This window comes from Carassius carassius, chromosome 18 (genome assembly GCF_963082965.1).
Source record: "Carassius carassius chromosome 18, fCarCar2.1, whole genome shotgun sequence".
Lineage (NCBI taxonomy): Eukaryota > Metazoa > Chordata > Actinopteri > Cypriniformes > Cyprinidae > Carassius > Carassius carassius.
Window position 1 is genome coordinate 29,827,676 of NC_081772.1, and position 12,753 is coordinate 29,840,428.

The 12,753-nt window shown below is 50.9% G+C and overlaps 12 non-coding genes across 12 annotated transcripts; all 12 read left to right on the forward strand.

The window, feature by feature from the left end:
* Positions 1 to 217: 217 nt before the first annotated feature.
* On the forward strand, positions 218 to 299 carry trnas-uga (transfer RNA serine (anticodon UGA)). Its single transcript has one exon. It is a non-coding gene; the product is annotated as a tRNA-Ser (tRNA).
* A 1,275-nt stretch (positions 300 to 1,574) lies between these two features.
* Positions 1,575 to 1,656, forward strand: trnas-aga (transfer RNA serine (anticodon AGA)). The gene has a single exon. It is a non-coding gene; the product is annotated as a tRNA-Ser (tRNA).
* Positions 1,657 to 2,006: 350 nt separating this feature from the next.
* On the forward strand, positions 2,007 to 2,088 carry trnas-uga (transfer RNA serine (anticodon UGA)). The gene has a single exon. It is a non-coding gene; the product is annotated as a tRNA-Ser (tRNA).
* Positions 2,089 to 2,266: 178 nt separating this feature from the next.
* trnak-uuu (transfer RNA lysine (anticodon UUU)) lies at positions 2,267 to 2,339 on the forward strand. The gene has a single exon. It is a non-coding gene; the product is annotated as a tRNA-Lys (tRNA).
* Positions 2,340 to 2,951: 612 nt separating this feature from the next.
* Positions 2,952 to 3,033, forward strand: trnas-aga (transfer RNA serine (anticodon AGA)). Its single transcript has one exon. It is a non-coding gene; the product is annotated as a tRNA-Ser (tRNA).
* Positions 3,034 to 3,181: 148 nt separating this feature from the next.
* trnah-gug (transfer RNA histidin (anticodon GUG)) lies at positions 3,182 to 3,253 on the forward strand. The gene has a single exon. It is a non-coding gene; the product is annotated as a tRNA-His (tRNA).
* A 390-nt stretch (positions 3,254 to 3,643) lies between these two features.
* On the forward strand, positions 3,644 to 3,716 carry trnak-uuu (transfer RNA lysine (anticodon UUU)). The gene has a single exon. It is a non-coding gene; the product is annotated as a tRNA-Lys (tRNA).
* Positions 3,717 to 5,981: 2,265 nt separating this feature from the next.
* trnas-aga (transfer RNA serine (anticodon AGA)) lies at positions 5,982 to 6,063 on the forward strand. Its single transcript has one exon. It is a non-coding gene; the product is annotated as a tRNA-Ser (tRNA).
* A 357-nt stretch (positions 6,064 to 6,420) lies between these two features.
* On the forward strand, positions 6,421 to 6,502 carry trnas-uga (transfer RNA serine (anticodon UGA)). The gene has a single exon. It is a non-coding gene; the product is annotated as a tRNA-Ser (tRNA).
* A 1,964-nt stretch (positions 6,503 to 8,466) lies between these two features.
* trnak-uuu (transfer RNA lysine (anticodon UUU)) lies at positions 8,467 to 8,539 on the forward strand. Its single transcript has one exon. It is a non-coding gene; the product is annotated as a tRNA-Lys (tRNA).
* A 2,886-nt stretch (positions 8,540 to 11,425) lies between these two features.
* Positions 11,426 to 11,507, forward strand: trnas-uga (transfer RNA serine (anticodon UGA)). The gene has a single exon. It is a non-coding gene; the product is annotated as a tRNA-Ser (tRNA).
* Positions 11,508 to 12,125: 618 nt separating this feature from the next.
* Positions 12,126 to 12,198, forward strand: trnan-auu (transfer RNA asparagine (anticodon AUU)). The gene has a single exon. It is a non-coding gene; the product is annotated as a tRNA-Asn (tRNA).
* Positions 12,199 to 12,753: the final 555 nt, after the last annotated feature.

Here is a 12,753-nt window from a genome sequence, read left to right on the forward strand (position 1 = left end):
TTGAGCCAGTGGCACGCCGTGATTGTATAGTGGTTAGTACTCTGCGTTGTGGCTGCAGCAACCCCGGTTCGAATCCGCGTCACGGCAACCCTTTGCCGTTGAGTATACGGGAAGGTTGAAATTTTTTACCACCTCATCTTTCTGCGTGATTTTGTTTCTGAAGCTTGGCCTGTGCAGGGCGCCACCAGACAAGGGCGCTTGCTTTTTAACATTAGGCGTAGTCGTGGCCGAGAGGTTAAGGCGATGGACTTGAAATCCATTGGGGTCTCCCCGCGCAGGTTCAAACTCTGCCGACTATGGGAGGGATTTGCAGTATTGCTTTAGATTTTTGTGACGGTAATTGTGCCTTCTATTGTCCTTCGCTCTCTGTGCCATAACTGCTTCTAGCTTTCATCCTCGTGACACCTGCGTCTCTTCTGGGCAGCTTGTTGTAAAACTGCTGCTTTATAATAGGTGAGAAGCCAGTTCTCCACAAAAGCCTGGATAGCTCAGTCGGTAGAGCATCAGACTTTTAATCTGAGGGTCTAGGGTTCAAGTCCCTGTTCGGGTGAAGGTCTGTCTGCTTTTGGCGGAGTCACCTTGCTATCACTACGGTCCATCTCTTCTTCTGAATCTGTACCGGAGCGGTGTTCCTTCCTGCTTCAGGGTATCAGTGCACCTCCCTTGTTTGGCACACCTGATTCTGATGGTCAGCTCGTTAGGAAAGCGCGCTCACAGAGTGAGTAGAATAAGACAGACCTCCGAATTGTGCAGTGCTGTCGGTCCCCAGGCCCAGCACTGAAAAACGTCATAACATAGGATGAGACATGGCAGCCTGATTTCTCTTAGAGCGATGTTCCTTCCTTCTCCAGGGGGTCAGTGCATCTCCGTGTTCGGCACACATGATCCTGATGGTCAGCCCTTTAGGAAAGATTGCTCACGGAGTGAGTAGAATAAGACAGACCTCCCATTTGTGCAGTGCTGTCGGTCCCCAGGGCCAGTACTGAAAAAGCCCATTACATAGGATGAGACATGGCAGCCTGATTTCTCCTCAGTGGGACTGCTGTTTTAGCCACTTCAAGGGCTAGCTTACAATCTCGGCTTGCTAGGTTGCAAGTAGGTCAGGCAGCAGTGTTACACACAACATGGCAGAAGGTGGTCTGCTTAATTCAAGTCCCTGTTTGGGCGAAGGTCAGTCTTCTTTTTGTAGGCCTCAGCTTGCTATCACTATTGTCCATCTCTTCTGCTGACTCTGTACTAGAGCGATGTTCCTTCCTGCTCCCGGGGATCAGTGCATCTCCCTTGTTTGGCACACCTGATTCTGATCGTCAGCCCTTTAGGAAAGAGTGCTCACAGAGTGAGTAGAATAAGACAGACTTCCCAATTGTGCAGTGCTGTCGGTCCCCAGGGCCAGTACTGAAAAACGCCATTACATAGGATGAGACATGGCAGCCTGATTTCTCCTCAGTGGGACCGCTGTTTTACCCGCTTGCAGGGCTAGCTTGCAATCTCCGCTTGCTGACTGAGCTGGGTTGGTTGCAAGTAGGTCAGACAGCAGTGTTGGACACAAACTGAGCAGAAATTGGTTTACTACCATAGTCGTGGCTGAGTGGTTAAGGCGATGGATTAGAAATCCATTGGGGTTTCCCCGCGCAGGTTTGAATCCTGCCGACTACGCTGAAGGCCATGAGGCAAAGCATCCATGCATTTTTCACGGTCATCGCACATATTTGCGAAATGTCCAGTCTCTCTTCGATGGACAAACACGCCGCTGCTGCTTCTTGTATCCGGGCTCCAGGGGTTGTCTTGGGTGAGCCAGTGGCACGCCGTGATCGTATAGTGGTTAGTACTCTGCGTTGTGGCCGCAACAACCCGGTTCGAATCCGGGTCACGGCAACCCTTTGCCGTTGATTATACGGGAAGGTTGAAAATTTTTTACCACCTCATCTTTCTGCGTGATTTTGTTTCTGAAGCTTGGCCTGTGCAGGGCGCCACCAGACAAGGGTGCTTGCTTTTTAACATTAGCCGTAGTCGTGGCCGAGAGGTTAAGGCGATGGACTTGAAATCCATTGGGGTCTCCCCACGCAGGTTCGAACTCTGCCGACTACGGAAGGGTCTTGCAGTATTGCTTTAGATTTCTGTGACGGTAATTGTGCCTTCTATTGTCCTTCGCTCTCTGTGCCATAACTGCTTCTAGCTTTCATCCTCGTGACACCTGCGTCTCTTCTGGGCAGCTTGTTGTAAAACTGCTGCTTTATAAAAGGTGAGAAGCCAGTTCTCCACAAGAGCCCGGATAGCTCAGTCGGTAGAGCATCAGACTTTTAATCTGAGGGTCCAGGGTTCAAGTCCCTGTTTGGGTGAAGGTCTGTCTGCTTTTGGCGGAGTCACCTTGCTATCACTACGGTCCATCTCTTCTTCTGAATCTGTACCGGAGCGGTGTTCCTTCCTGCTCCAGGGTATCAGTGCACCTCCCTTGTTTGGCACACCTGATTCTGATGGTCAGCTCGTTAGGAAAGCGCGCTCACAGAGTGAGTAGAATAAGACAGACCTCCGAATTGTGCAGTGCTGTCGGTCCCCAGGCCCGGCACTGAAAAACGTCATTACATAGGATGAGACATGGCAGCCTGATTTCTCTTAGAGCGATGTTCCTTCCTTCTCCAGGGGGTCAGTGCATCTTCCTTGTTCGGCACACATGATTCTGATGGTCAGCCCTTTAGGAAAGAGTGCTCACGGAGTGAGTAGAATAAGACAGACTTCCCAATTGTGCAGTGCTGTCGGTCCCCAGGGCCAGTACTGAAAAACCCCATTACATAGAATGAGACATGGCAGCCTGATTTCTCCTCAGTGGGACCGCTGTTTTACCCGCTTGCAGGGCTAGCTTGCAATCTCCGCTTGCTGACTGAGCTGGGTTGGTTGCAAGTAGGTCAGACAGCAGTGTTGGACACAAACTGAGCAGAAATTGGTTTACTACCATAGTCGTGGCTGAGTGGTTAAGGCGATGGACTAGAAATCCATTGGGGTTTCCCCGCGCAGGTTTGAATCCTGCCGACTACGCTGAAGGCCATGAGGCAAAGCATCCATGCGTTTTTCACGGTCCTCGCACTTATTTGCGAAATGTCCAGTCTCTCTTCGATGGACAAACACGCCGCTGCTGCTTCTTGTATCCGGGCTCCAGGGGCTGTCTTGGGTGAGCCAGTGGCACGCTGTGATCGTATAGTGGTTAGTACTCTGCGTTGTGGCCGCAGCAACCCCGGTTCGAATCCGGGTCACGGCAACCCTTTGCCGTTGATTATACGGGAAGGTTGAACATTTTTTACCACCTCATCTTTCTGCGTGATTTTGTTTCTGAAGCTTGGCCTGTGCAGGGCGCCACCAGACAAGGGCGCTTGCTTTTTAACATTAGCCATAGTCGTGGCCGAGAGGTTAAGGCGATGGACTTGAAATCCATTGGGGTCTCCCCGCGCAGGTTCGAACTCTGCCGACTACGGGAGGGATTTGCAGTATTGCTTTAGATTTCTGTGACGTAATTGTGCCTTCTATTGTCCTTCGCTCTCTGTGCCATAACTGCTTCTAGCTTTCATCCTCGTGACACCTGCGTCTCTTCTGGGCAGCTTGTTGTAAAACTGCTGCTTTATAAAAGGTGAGAAGCCAGTTCTCCACAAGAGCCCGGATAGCTCAGTCGGTAGAGCATCAGACTTTTAATCTGAGGGTCTAGGGTTCAAGTCCCTGTTCGGGTGAAGGTCTGTCTGCTTTTGGCGGAGTCACCTTGCTATCACTACGGTCCATCTCTTCTTCTGAATCTGTACCGGAGCGGTGTTCCTTCCTGCTCCAGGGTATCAGTGCACCTCCCTTGTTTGGCACACCTGATTCTGATGGTCAGCTCGTTAGGAAAGCGCGCTCACAGAGTGAGTAGAATAAGACAGACCTCCGAATTGTGCAGTGCTGTCGGTCCCCAGGCCCAGCACTGAAAAACGTCATTACATAGGATGAGACATGGCAGCCTGATTTCTCTTAGAGCGATGTTCCTTCCTTCTCCAGGGGGTCAGTGCATCTTCCTTGTTCGGCACACATGATCCTGATGGTCAGCCCTTTAGGAAAGAGTGCTTACGGAGTGAGTAGAATAAGACAGACCTCCCATTTGTGCAGTGCTGTCGGTCCCCAGGGCCAGTACTGAAAAAGCCCATTACATAGGATGAGACATGGCAGCCTGATTTCTCCTCAGTGGGACTGCTGTTTTAGCCACTTCAAGGGCTAGCTTACAATCTCCGCTTGCTAGGTTGCAAGTAGGTCAGGCAGCAGTGTTACACACAACATGGCAGAAGGTGGTCTGCTTAATTCAAGTCCCTGTTTGGGCGAAGGTCAGTCTTCTTTTTGTAGGCCTCAGCTTGCTATCACTACGGTCCATCTCTTCTGCTGACTCTGTACTAGAGCGATGTTCCTTCCTGCTCCCGGGGATCAGTGCATCTCCCTTGTTCGGCACACCTGATTCTGATCGTCAGCCCTTTAGGAAAGAGTGCTCACAGAGTGAGTAGAATAAGACAGATTTCCCAATTGTGCAGTGCTGTCGGTCCCCAGGGCCAGTACTGAAAAACGTCATTACATAGGATGAGACATGGCAGCCTGATTTCTCCTCAGTGGGACCGCTGTTTTACCCGCTTGCAGGGCTAACTTGCAATCTCGGCTTGCTAGGTTGCAAGGAGGTCAGGCAGCAGTGTTACACACAACATGGCAGAAGGTGGTCTGCTTAATTCAGGTCCCTGTTTGGGCGAAGGTCAGTCTACTTTTTGGAGGGCTCAGCTTGCTATCACTACGGGTCCATCTCTTCTGCTGACTCTGTATCAGAGCGATGTTCCTTCCTTCTCCCGGGGATCAGTGCATCTCCCTTGTTCGGCACACATGATTCTGATGGTCAGCACTTTAGGAAAGAGTGCTCACGGAGTGAGTAGAATAAGAAAGACCTCCCATTTGTGCAGTGCTGTCGGTCCCCAGGGCCAGTACTGAAAAACCCCATTACATAGGATTAGACATGGCAGCCTGATTTCTCCTCAGTGGGACTGCTGTTTTAGCTGCATCCAGGGCTAGCTTACAATCTCCGCTTGCTAGGTTGCAAGTAGGTCAGGCAGCAGTGTTACACACAACATGGCAGAAGGTGGTCTGCTTAATTCAAGTCCCTGTTTGGGCGAAGGTCAGTCTTCTTTTTGTAGGCCTCAGCTTGCTTTCACTACGGTCCATCTCTTCTGCTGACTCTGTACTAGAGCGATGTTCCTTCCTGCTCCCGGGGATCAGTGCATCTCCCTTGTTCGGCACACCTGATTCTGATGATCAGCCCTTTAGGAAAGAGTGCTCACAGAGAGAGTAGAATAAGACAGACTTCCCAATTGTGCAGTGCTGTCGGTCCCCAGGGCCAGTACTGAAAAACCCCATTACAAAGGATGAGACATGGCAGCCTGATTTCTCCTCAGTGGGACTGCTGTTTTAGCCGCTTCCAGGGCTAGCTTAAAATCTCGGCTTGCTAGGTTCCAAGGAGGTCAGGCAGCAGTGTTACACACAACATGGCAGAAGGTGGTCTGCTTAATTCAAGTCCCTGTTTGGGCGAAGGTCAGTCTTCTTTTTGTAGGCCTCAGCTTGCTATCACTACGGTCCATCTCTTCTGCTGACTCTGTACTAGAGCGATGTTCCTTCCTGCTCCTGGGGATCAGTGCATCTCCCTTGTTCGGCAAACCTGATTCTGATGGTCATCCCTTTAGGAAAGAGTGCTCACAGAGTGAGTAGAATAAGACAGACTTCCCAATTGTGCAGTGCTGTCGGTCCCCAGGGCCAGTAATGAAAAACCCCATTACATAGGATGAGACATGGCAGCCTGATTTCTCCTCAGTGGGACCGCTGTTTTACCCGCTTGCAGGGCTAGCTTGCATTCTCCGCTTGCTGACTGAGCTGGGTTGGTTGCTAGTAGGTCAGGCAGCAGTGTTGGACACAAACTGAGCAGAAATTGGTCCACTCCCGTAGTCGTGGCCGAGTGGTTAAGGCGATGGACTAGAAATCCATTGGGGTCTCCCCGCGCAGGTTCGAATCCTGCTGACTACGCTGTTTGCTGAAGGCCATGAGGCAAAGCATCCATGCATTTTTCACGGTCCTCGCACTTATTTGCGAAATGTCCAGTCCCTCTTCGATGGACAAACACGCTGCTGCTGCTTCTTGTATCCGGGCTCCAGGGGTTGTCTTGGTTGAGCCAGTGGCACGCCGTGATCGTATAGTGGTTAGTACTCTGCGTTGTGGCTGCAGCAACCCCGGTTCAAATCCGCGTCACGGCAACCCTTTGCCGTTGAGTATACGGGAAGGTTGACATTTTTTACCACAACATCTTTCTGCGTGATTTTGTTTCTGAAGCTTGGCCTGTGCAGGGCGCCACCAGACAAGGGCGCTTGCTTTTTAACATTAGGCGTAGTCGTGGCCGAGAGGTTAAGGCGATGGACTTGAAATCCATTGGGGTCTCCCCGCGCAGGTTCGAACTCTGCCGACTACAGGAGGGATTTGCAGTATTGCTTTAGCTTTCTGTGACAGTAATTGTGCCTTCTATGGTCCTTCGCTCTCTGTGCCATAACTGCTTCTAGCTTTCATCCTCGTGACACCTGCATCTCTTCTAGGCAGCTTGTTGTAAAACTGCTGCTTTATAAAAGGTGAGAAGCCAGTTCTCCATAAGAGCCTGGATAGCTCAGTCAGTAGAGCATCAGACTTTTAATCTGAGCGTCCAGGGTTCAAGTCCCTGTTCGGGTGAAGGTCTGTCTACTTTTGGCGGAGTCACCTTGCTATCACTACGGTCCATCTCTTCTTCTGAATCTGTACCGGAGCGGTGTTCCTTCCTGCTCCAGGGTATCAGTGCACCTCCCTTGTTTTGCACACCTGATTCTGATGGTCAGCTCGTTAGGAAAGCGCGCTCACAGTGTAAGTAGAATAAGACAGACCTCCGAATTGTGCAGTGCTGTCGGTCCCCAGGCCCAGCACTGAAAAACGTCATTACATAGGATGAGACATGGCAGCCTGATTTCTCTTAGAGCGATGTTCCTTCCTTCTCCAGGGGGTCAGTGCATCTTCCTTGTTCGGCACACATGATTCTGACGGTCAGCCCTTTAGGAAAGAGTGCTCACGGAGTGAGTAGAATAAGACAGACCTCCCATTTGTGCAGTGCTGTCGGTCCCCAGGGCCAGTACTGAAAAACCCCATTACATAGGATGAGACATGGCAGCCTGATTTCTCCTCAGTTGGACTGCTGTTTTAGCCACTTCAAGGGCTAGCTTACAATCTCGGCTTGCTAGGTTGCAAGTAGGTCAGGCAGCAGTGTTACACACAACATGGAAGAAGGTGGTCTGCTTAATTTAAGTCCCTGTTTGGGCGAAGGTCAGTCTACTTTTTGGAGGGCTCAGCTTGCTATCACTCCGGGTCCATCTCTTCTGCTGACTCTGTATTAGAGCGATGTTCCTTCCTTCTCCCGGGGATCAGTGCATCTCCCTTGTTCGGCACACATGATTCTGATGGTCAGCCCTTTAGGAAAGAGTGCTCACAGAGTGAGTAGAATAAGACAGACTTCCCAATTGTGCAGTGCTGTCGGTCCCCAGGACCAGTACTGAAAAACCCCATTACATAGGATGAGACATGGCAGCCTGATTTCTCCTCAGTGGGACCACTGTTTTACCCGCTTGCAGGGCTAGCTTGCAATCTCCGCTTGCTGACTGAGCTGGGTTGGTTGCAAGTAGGTCAGGCAGCAGTGTTGGACACAAACTGAGCAGAAAGTGGTCCTCTCCCGTAGTCGTGGCCGAGTGGTTGAGGTGATGGACTAGAAATCCATTGGGGTCTCCCCGCGCAGGTTCGAATCCTGCCAACTACGCTGAAGGCCATGAGGCAAAGCATCCATGCATTTTTCACGGTCCTCGCACTTATTTGCGAAATGTCCAGTCCCTCTTCGATGGACAAACACGCCGCTGCTGCTTCTTGTATCCGGGCTCCAGGTGTTGTCTTGGGTGAGCCAGTGGCACGCCGTGATCGTATAGTGGTTAGTACTCTGTGTTGTGGCCGCAGCAACCCCCGTTCGAACCCGGGTCACGGCAACCCGTTGAGTATACTGGAAGGTTGAAAATTTTTTACCACCTCATCTTTCTGCGTGATTTTGTTTCTGAAGCTTGGCCTGTGCAGGGCGCCACCAGACAAGGGCGCTTGCTTTCTAACATTAGGCATAGTCATGGCCGAGAGGTAAAGGCGATGGATTTGAAATCCATTGGGGTCTCCCCGCGCAGGTTCGAACTCTGCCGACTACGGGAGGGATTTATAGTACTGCTTTAGCTTTCTGTGACGGTAATTGTGCCTTCTATGGTCCTTCGCTCTCTGTGCCATAACTGCTTCTAGCTTTCATCCTCGTGACACCTGGGTCTCTTCTAGGCAGCTTGTTGTAAAACTGCTGCTTTATAAAAGGTGAGAAGCCAGTGCTCCACAAGAGCCCGGATAGCTCAGTCGGTAGAGCATCAGACTTTTAATCTGAGGGTCCAGGGTTCAAGTCCCTGTTCGGGCGAAGGTCTGTCTGCTTTTGGCGGAGTCACCTTGCTATCACTACGGTCCATCTCTTCTTCTGAATCTGTACTGGAGCGGTGTTCCTTCCTGCTCCAGGGTATCAGTGCACCTCCCTTCTTTGGCACACCTGATTCTGATGGTCAGCTCGTTAGGAAAGCGGGCTCACAGAGTGAGTAGAATAAGACAGACCTCCGAATTGTGCAGTGCTGTCGGTCCCCAGGCCCATCACTGAAAAACCCCATTACATAGGATGAGACATGGCAGCCTGATTTCTCCTCAGTGGGACTGCTGTTTTACCCGCTTACAGGGCTAGCTTGCAATCTCCGCTTGCTAGGTTGCAAGTAGGTCAGGCAGCAATGTGACACACAACAGGGCAGAAGGTAGTCTGCTTATTTCAAGTCCCTGTTTGGGGCGAAGGTCAGTCTACTTTTTGGAGGGCTAAGCTTGCTATCACTACGGGTCCATCTCTTCTGCTGACTCTGTATTAGAGCGATGTTCCTTCCTTCTCCCGGGGATCAGTGCATCTCCCTTGTTCGGCACACCTGATTCTGATGGTCAGCCCTTTAGGAAAGAGTGCTCACGGAGTGAGTAGAATAAGAAAGACCTCCCATTTGTGCAGTGCTGTCGGTCCCCAGGGCCAGTACTTAAAAACCCCATTACATAGGATTAGACATGGCAGCCTGAGTTCTCCTCAGTGGGACTGCTGTTTTAGCTGCTTCCAGGGCTAGCTTACAATCTCCGCTTGCTAGGTTGCAAGTAGGTCAGGCAGCAGTGTTACACACAACATGGCAGAAGGTGGTCTGCTTAATTCAAGTCCCTGTTTGGGCAAAGGTCAGTCTTCTTTTTGTAGGCCTCAGCTTGCTATCACTGCGGTCCATCTCTTCTGCTGACTCTGTACTAGAGCGATGTTCCTTCCTGCTCCCGGGGATCAGTGCATCTCCCTTGTTCGGCACACCTGATTCTGATGATCAGCCCTTTAGGAAAGAGTGCTCACAGAGTACGTAGAATAAGACGGACTTCCCAATTGTGCAGTGCTGTCGGTCCCCAGGGCCAGTACTGAAAAACCCCATTACATAGGATGAGACATGGCAGCCTGATTTCTCCTCAGTGGGACTGCTGTTTTACCCGCTTCCAGTGCTACCTTACAATCTCGGCTTGCTAGGTTGCAAGTAGGTCAGGCAGCAATGTGACACACAACAGGGCAGAAGGTAGTCTGCTTAATTCAAGTCCCTGTTTGGGCGAAGGTCAGTCTACTTTTTGGAGGGCTCAGCTTGCTATCACTACGGGTCCATCTCTTCTGCTGACTCTGTATTAGAGCGATGTTCCTTCCTTCTCCCGGGGATCAGTGCATCTCCCTTGTTCGGCACACATGATTCTGATGGTCAGCCCTTTAGGAAAGAGTGCTCACGGAGTGAGTAGAATAAGAAAGACCTCCCATTTGTGCAGTGCTGTCGGTCCCCAGGGCCAGTACTGAAAAACCCCATTACATAGGATTAGACATGGCAGCCTGATTTCTCCTCAGTGGGACTGCTGTTTTAGCTGCATCCAGGGCTAGCTTACAATCTCTGCTTGCTAGGTTGCAAGTAGGTCAGGCAGCAGTGTTACACACAACATGGCAGAAGGTGGTCTGCTTAATTCAAGTCCCTGTTTGGGCGAAGGTCAGTCTTCTTTTTGTAGGCCTCAGCTTGCTATCACTACGGTCCATCTCTTCTGCTGACTCTGTACTAGAGCGATGTTCCTTCCTGCTCCCGGGGATCAGTGCATCTCCCTTGTTCGGCACACCTGATTCTGATGATCATCCCTTTAGGAAAGAGTGCTCACAGAGAGAGTAGAATAAGACAGACTTCCCAATTGTGCAGTGCTGTCAGTCCCCACAGCCAGTACTGAAAAACCCCATTACAAAGGATGAGACATGGCAGCGTGATTTCTCCTCAGTGGGACTGCTGTTTTAGCCGCTTCCAGGGCTAGCTTAAAATCTCGGCTTGCTAGGTTGCAAGGAGGTCAGGCAGCAGTGTTACACACCACATGGCAGAAGGTGGTCCGCTTAATTCAAGTCCCTGTTTGGGCGAAGGTCAGTCTTCTTTTTGTAGGCCTCAGCTTGCTATCACTACGGTCCATCTCTTCTGCTGACTCTGTACTAGAGCGATGTTCCTTCCTGCTCCCGGGGATCAGTGCATCTCCCTTGTTCGGCAAACCTGATTCTGATGGTCATCCCTTTAGGAAAGAGTGCTCACAGAGTGAGTAGAATAAGACAGACTTCCCAATTGTGCAGTGCTGTCGGTCCCCAGGGCCAGTACTGAAAAACCCCATTACATAGGATGAGACATGGCAGCCTGATTTCTCCTCAGTGGGACCGCTGTTTTACCCGCTTGCAGGGCTAGCTTACAATCTCGGCTTGCTAGGTTGCAAGTAGGTCAGGCAACAGTGTTACACACAACATGGCAGAAGGTGGTCTGCTTAATTCAAGTCCCTGTTTGGGCGTAGGTCAGTCGTCTTTTTGTAGGCCTCAGCTTGCTATCACTACGGTCCATCTCTTCTGCTGACTCTGTACTAGAGCGATGTTCCTTTCTGCTCCCGGGGATCAGTGCATCTCCCTTGTTCGGCAAACCTGATTCTGATGGTCAGCCCTTTAGGAAAGAGTGCTCACAGAGTGAGTAGAATAAGACAGACTTCCCAATTATGCAGTGCTGTCGGTCCCAAGGGCCAGTACTGAAAAACCTCATTACATAGGATGAGACATGGCAGCCTGATTTCTCCTCAGTGGGACTGTGTTTTACCCGCTTGCAGGGCTAGCTTGCAATCTCCGCTTGCTGACTGAGCTGGGTTGGTTGCAAGTAGGTCAGGCAACAGTGTTGGACACAAACTGAGCAGTAATTGGTCTACTCCCGTAGTCGTGGCTGAGTGGTTAAGGTGATAGACTTGAAATCCATTGGGGTCTCCCCGCGCAGGTTCGAATCCTGCTGACTACGCTGTTTGCTGAAGGCCATGAGGCAAAGCATCCATGCATTTTTCACGGTCCTCGCACTTATTTGCAAAATGTCCAGTCCCTCTTCGATGGACAAACACGCCACTGCTGCTTCTTCTATCCGGGCTCCAGGGGTTGTCTTGGGTGAGCCAGTGGCATGCCGTGATCGCATAGTGGTTAGTACTCTGCGTTGTGGCCGCAGCAACCCCGGTTCGAATCCGGGTCATGGCAACCCTCTGCTGTTGAGTATACGGGAAGGTTGAACATTTTTTACCACCTCATCGTTCTGCGTGATTTTGTTTCTGAAGCTTGGCCTGTGCAGGGCGCCATCAGACAAGGGGGCTTGCTTTCTAACATTAGGCGTAGTCGTGGCCCAGAGGTTAAGACGATGGACTTGAAATCCATTGGGGTCTCCCTGCGCAGGTTCGAACTCTTCCCATTTCCGGAAGGATTTGCAGTATTGCTTTAGCTTTCTGTGACGGTAATTGTGCCTTCTATGGTCCTTCGCTCTCTGTGCCATAACTGCTTCTAGCTTTCATCCTCGTGACACCTGCGTCTCTTCTGGGCAGCTTGTTGTAAAACTGCTGCTTTATAAAAGGTGAGAAGCCAGTGCTCCACAAGAGCCGGGATAGCCCAGTCGGTAGAGAATCAGACTATTAATCTGAGGGTCCAGGGTTCAAGTCCCCGTTCGGGCGAAAGTCTGTCTGCTTTTGGCGAAGTCACCTTGCTATCACTACGGTCCATCTCTTCTTCTGAATCTGTACTGGAGCGGTGTTCCTTCCTACTCCACGGTATCAGTGCACCTCCCTTGTTTGGCACACCTGATTCTGATGGTCAGCTCGTTAGGAAAGCGAGCTCACAGAGTGAGTAGAATAAGACAGACCTCCGAATTGTGCAGTGCTGTCGGTCCCCAGGCCCAGCACTGAAAAACCCCATTACATAGGATGAGACATAGCAGCCTGATTTCTCCTCAGTGGGACTGCTGTTTTACCCGCTTCCAGGGCTAGCTTACAATCTCGGCTTGCTAGGTTGCAAGTAGGTCAGGCAGCAATGTGACACACAACAGGGCAGAAGGTGGTCTGCTTAATTCAAGTCCCTGTTTGGGCGAAGGTCAGTCTTCTTTTTGTAGGCCTCAGCTTGCTATCACTACGGTCCATCTCTTCTGCTGACTCTGTACTAGAGCGATGTTCCTTTCTGCTCCCAGGGATCAGTGCATCTCCCTCTTTTGGCAAACCTGATTCTGATGGTCA